This window comes from Pinus tabuliformis, chromosome 4_1 (genome assembly GCF_031772625.1).
Source record: "Pinus tabuliformis cultivar Carrire ecotype Pingquan chromosome 4_1, CPIR1, whole genome shotgun sequence".
Classification (NCBI taxonomy): Eukaryota; Viridiplantae; Streptophyta; class Pinopsida; order Pinales; family Pinaceae; genus Pinus; species Pinus tabuliformis.
In genome coordinates, this window is record NC_142303.1 from 637,813,628 (window position 1) to 637,819,730 (window position 6,103).

Genomic DNA, 6,103 nt, shown 5'->3' on the forward strand with positions numbered 1-6,103 from the left:
TGTAGCACTCCACTGGAATCAACATTAAGGTAACATGCCAAGCCATGAATTTGAGTGCTCATAGATGCAATAAAGTTTGAAAGAATATCAATTTCATAAAATTTCTATCCCATCATCTATAGCATGATCTTTATTTTGAGTTTATCCATTTCTAGCAAACTAATGTCAATCTTATTATCTAAATCATGTGATCTCTTTTTAAGGCCACGTCCATGTTCTTTAACATTATATCTAAATCTGCAACAACCTATTAGACTAATGGGACCGTAGTATAGACAAACGAGTCTGTATTTATATGTTCTTTCTCCCATGAATTGAGGTGGCATTTCCTTGTGGAATTTTCCCAAACAATGAGACAAATAACCTTCAATTTTCAGGATGGAACAAATTCTATCTCATTCTCAAAATAACTGAATGCACAAATGGGTTCAACTGTGGTATTTTGACCATCTTCCGATAGTCAAAGACTGGAATTCATAATTGTTTGATTGTGTGCATATTGATCAAATATTGGAAGAGCATTCTCCCCTGCAAGGAGGAACACAACCTTCTAAGATGCAAGGATGAATCATTTTATCAACTTCTTCGGGGAGTATTATGCATCTCCTAGTTGTTCCCAATATTTCATTTCAATGCAATTAAAATTAGAAATCACCCTATTTATTGCAAACATGGGAGCTATAGGTAGATACCAATCTCATAATTCAGTAGTATAATATCCAATAGTAAGCTCAGGAGCATGAGATATGATTCCATAATGCTAATGAATACTAGTCACTTTTCTAAAAATCTTGATGCTAGTGCCATCGAAAATGTCTTTAGTTGCTCTTAGGATTCTCTCTCCATGATCAAGAAGCATACCAGAATCCCATTTCAGAAATAACTCACTCTAAGGATTGTTTTAGCCATCATCTTTGTGAAAAAAATGGTGTACCCTCAGGCTAGTTATTTTAGTGACTTGCATCACTCATGCCCCCATTATCCCATTACTTCTTGCTAATAGCTTCAGCTATGGCTTTAAGGATAGAGACCATAAACTTATTATAGCACTGAAATTATTCAATCCCTCGGAATTTTCATGTACCATTACTCTTAGGATAAGATGGGTATTGTAGCTTTCCAATATGACCCATTCCCACTTGAATTTCCACAATGGTTTCTCCAAAAGATATGTAAAACTCTCTTTGAAACTCCTCATATAATCAGTGTAGCATTTAATAAGCTTTCTTCCCTTCAAAACTAGGATATTATCACATTCCAGCTAAATATATTCATATTTTTGCATATTCCACTGGTCCATATAGGCTATATCATTATCTTGGTATATTTCATTAACAACCCATTTAAGCAATTGAATATTGGAAAAATACCCAATGTTTCCTCCACATTCATGAAATGACCTTACAGCCTAAACTTTCAATCCATGGTTCTTCACCATATCCAACAACTCTTTGTATCCGAAATAGTTATACTACAGTAGAGCCTCTCATTCAACAAGACCTCACCAAACATCCATCATACTTTTATCAACACCAAAACTCATCAAGACCTAAAAATTGGGATTCATATCCTTCTATCTACTGATGATATTGTTATGATTTATACTATCAAGAGGGAGCATAACTAACATAAGGACTTCCCCGACTCTATGCATTTTATTAAAAGCTATAGGAAATGCATGCATTTTTTCTTCATATCTCTACTCAAATTGGGTACCAAGTCTAGCTTCCCAATTGATGGCAAGAGAAACCAAAGTTTGGGACTCAAATAACTTGCAAGTCACTGATAATTAGACCGAATTCAACCATTTTATCCTCTTGGGCTATGAATAGATCTTCTCCACTCATCATCAACAAATGGGGAATAACTACAATGGCTTACAACTTAGGAAGAAACTTGCAGGCGATATATATGAAAATCTACTTTAGGTCTCCAAGTTTTACATTTCATACATGAACTAGGCTTCCATGAAACTAATATAACTCTTCCCACCTCCTCTAGGAAACAATTAGAAAATTCCTCTGAATATGAAAAATTTTCAACTACTAATACACTTCCACATGGGGGATTGACTTCACTTTACTATATCCTCTAACTTCCAAGTCATACTCCCATTTTCTAATGAATGTATTAATTGTGTTGGGTAAATCAAAAAAAATATGAGATATTTACAACATCCCTTGCACACACATTGTTTTTTTAGCTTGAACCTAGCATTTAGACAGGGGCCTAAAAGATTGGTTTGCAATGAAATCCTTATTGTGGAGTAAATGCTTTGCGTCCATGAACAAATCTTCTAATCATTACAAGAAAGGTGAAAAACCATCACAACTGACTTGTGATGTGATGAGAAGGGGTGCAATGCAATTATCGAGGGAGGTCACGATTAGGTGAGGAAACTTGTGATAAGATAAGGAGAGTTTAGATGTGATGGAGGGAGGTCCCTATAAAACAAGGAAAATTGTGAGGAAAGGAGAGTCGCAATGCAATGAAGGGAGGTTGTGGTTTAATGAGGGAAGTCAGAAAGAATTGAGTGAGGTTACAATTTGTCATATCACATTTCTCCAATATTCTCCAAAATCGTAGTGTCCTACCTAATTCAAAATTTCTTTAGTTAAATATTCCCCATGCATATGATCATGTTGAACCTTTTATTATATTATAGTTTATAGATATATTTTTCATGGCTCAAAGGATGGTTATTGTTCATATCTCTGAGCTTCTTCATTACATAAACTTCTTTCAAGGCTTGGTGTACATCATGTGAAATCCTCACATTTTGTACAGGCTCATTTATTTTAGAAACTATTTTTTCTTCAATAATGCTTGCAGTTTTTCCGCCATTTTCAATTGAACATGTACAAGTATAATATAATATGAAATTTCATTTGTTCCATTTCCCTACATGCCTACAATTCACAATATAGGGTATTCACTATATCCCCAAAATATAGCAACTACCAAATGATGTAACTTTACCTCAACAGATGTTCCAAGCATACTTTAAAGAGCCATAATAAGCACCCTAACATATGATTTTGTATATCCAACCAAGTGAATACTATCCATAGCAGAATATGTCATCAACACTCTCTTTATTTGATCTTCCATGCCTACATATGGTGTATTTGTTAACTCACAACTTTGTTTCTTTACTTCAGAGGTAGGGACCTTTCTCATTTTAGTGACTACCATTCCTTAGTGGAATTTTTTCAAGGTTTGACTCTAGCATTATTCCTACATTAGTCACAACATTATGCCCAATTCCAAAAACCATTAGAATGCATGTATTCAAGGATTCATGCTACCATGATATAATGGAAATTATTAAATTAAAGCAAGAAAAGGCTTCATTTCACTTGTGCCTTAGTCAAATGGAGAAATTCGAATATCCACATCAGCTAGATGACTTGAGTTGCAGTTAGCAGGAGTGACATGGCCAAGTAACATAGTTAAGTCATTCAATTCAAGTTTGTGCGCAAGAAGTAGAGTTATGCATGAGTTGATTTCTAAGATCTAGAAATCTAGAGGAGTTATAGTTAGTGAATTATCTGATCTGTAATCATGAATAGAGTCAGTATGAATTCAGTTGATTAGTTGTAATTGTTTTTAACTCACTAATCTCTTAGTTAACTAGTCAATTTACTAAAAATATCCTTGTCATGCATGCAATTCGAATTTCCTAGTTGAGTGGAGGAAAAGGGCGTCAATTTATTTGTTATTTCATACTAGAGAGTGTACATAGTTCGCATGTAGCAGGGTGTTGTAGCGGCTACAACCATCCTCCAAAATTTTGCCTATGCTTTGATTTTGGAGCCTTCCTTCCTATCCACAGGAGCTCATCTTGTACTAATTCAGGTATTCATGCTTTAAATAAGTCTTATATTTTTCATTTGTTCTTTTTCTTGCTTGTTTTGACACTTAGTTTATCTTTCTAACTCACAAGTTGATCTCCCAACTTCATTTCACAATAGTTCTAGTCTTTTCTCTATAAACTACGCAATCCTTGACGGAAAGTAGCCTTGATGATGGGAATTGTGCAGTCCTAAATGGAAGTCAAACTTGAGCTCAAAAAATGTGCACTCGTGGAATGCAGCCCAACACTGAGCCCAGAAACTGCGCAGTCCATCACAGAGCTCAGGAACTGCACAATACATTGAGCTGAAAAGTTGACCAGCTCCCCATCATTGTGCAGTATTTCTTGACAGTGTGTATGGAAAGTTTCCCCCCCAAAAAAAAATCCCTAAAAAATAGGGATCTATTTTTAGTATCCTAAAGGAGGAACTTTCACTATTTTTAGAAACTTCCACCAAGTGTCACTTTTTTCTTGATTTTAGGCATGCATGTCATAAACCCTAATTCGCTCAAAACTATTTAATCGACACCTCTAGAGCTCATTTCCACATTTTATCTTAGAGCTGTAGCATTCCCAAGGAGATCAAGGAATCTTCAGTGCAGTCATCATCACTTTTCTGGGTGAGTTTCTCTTTTGTCCTCTTTTGTCGCTTTTTCTGTTGCTTTTTGTCATTTCGCTTGTGTGAGTCTTGTTTTACTTATTTCTCTTAGTATTTGTTGGCGTTTCAACTGATTTTAACTTGTACAAGTGTTTTTCTAAGTTTTTTTGTCCTTTCACAAGAGTTGCGTCGGTTTCCTGTTTTGCACAGATGGTCATCATTGCGGTGATTCTCCTCACATTCTTGATTTTCCTTTTGTTTTATTAATTAATACACTTGATCTACATTTATTTACTCATACTTAGTTAGTTTTTCACTCAAGATCACATCATCACTCACTTCTACTCATTTTTCACACTTCCACCGGGCATATGTGCACTCTCCTTGGCTAGATCATGCCTTGCTTAGTTGGCCACTGCGTAATCCTAAGGCTCAAGCCACAAGATTGGCCTCTGGAACTATCCAGTGCACAATACATGATGGCTCCAACTGTGCACTCCGTAGTTCTAGGGGTGAGCCTATCACCTTTTCCACTAAGACTGGGCAATGCGCAGTCTCTCCCAGTCTCTTCCTAGGATGGGACTATGCATTGCGCAGTCCCAAGCCTCAAGATTCATCCTTGACTACTGGGAATGTGGAGTGTGCAGTTCCCAAAGTCATCCAATCTCCCTTGTTGATAAAAACTAGACAATCCTTCTCTCTAGTTGCTTGGTTTGCTGCTTGATCATGCTTTGAAGGTAGATTTTATGAAGCTAATGTTTTCTTGCCATGAGTTTCCTTTTGGTCCCATAGGTACCACACTTGTGAATCACTTTTCTCTAACAGCAATTGTTACCATGGTACAAAAGAGATTTGCTTCAAAAGGGACCATTGAAGTCAGTACTTGGGAAGTAGTTGAGCAAACACCAGTAGACTTTCCAGTGTATGCAAACACTCAATTATTTATAGAAAATGGGTCAACACTAACATGGCAGCAAGTTAATGAAGCTCTTTCAGCAAAGAGCCTTGAGGCATATCTAGAGGACTGACAGGTTTATCTCAGTATCTGGCAGTCAGGACTACACAAGGTTGCATGCAGATATCCATCCTTCCCATGTGCAAATTTCATCAGCTGGATAGTCTCACACATTGATGAGAAGACCATGACATTGAGCAGTGCCAACGGACATAAGCTTTCCACCTTTCAGGAAGAATATTATGAGTGCATGTATCACTTGCCCGAAGTGAAGCTCATGGAATCATTCTTCTATGCCACCAAGAACTTTGTGAATAGAAGAGACATTGTAAAAGGCTGGGTGAAAGAGCCATCAAAGTTTCGAAATACACCCACCCATTAATACAAGACAAAGTCCCTCAGGAAGGGCTACCAACTCTTGGTTATCATAGCTTGTAGGATCCATGGTCAACGGAGCATAAAGACCTTTCTTTAAGGGTGGGAAGTCTTATTAAACCAAGTTTTGAATGAGGGGAAGTCGTTCAACTGGTCAGATCTATTAGCTCAATAGTTGAGGGCCCATGTAGCACAATCTTAGAGTCCTCTCGATGGTGAGAAAGAAAGGTTCTATATGTCTGCATATTTACTGGATGCAATATGTGCACATTAGAATTTCCCTAGCATAACATGGACATGGACACCATGATAATCTGTC

At 36.8% G+C, this 6,103-nt stretch overlaps 1 pseudogene; it reads right to left on the reverse strand.

The window, feature by feature from the left end:
* Positions 1-250: 250 nt before the first annotated feature.
* LOC149177657 (beta-amylase 1, chloroplastic pseudogene) lies at positions 251-1,654 on the reverse strand (annotated as a pseudogene).
* Positions 1,655-6,103: the final 4,449 nt, after the last annotated feature.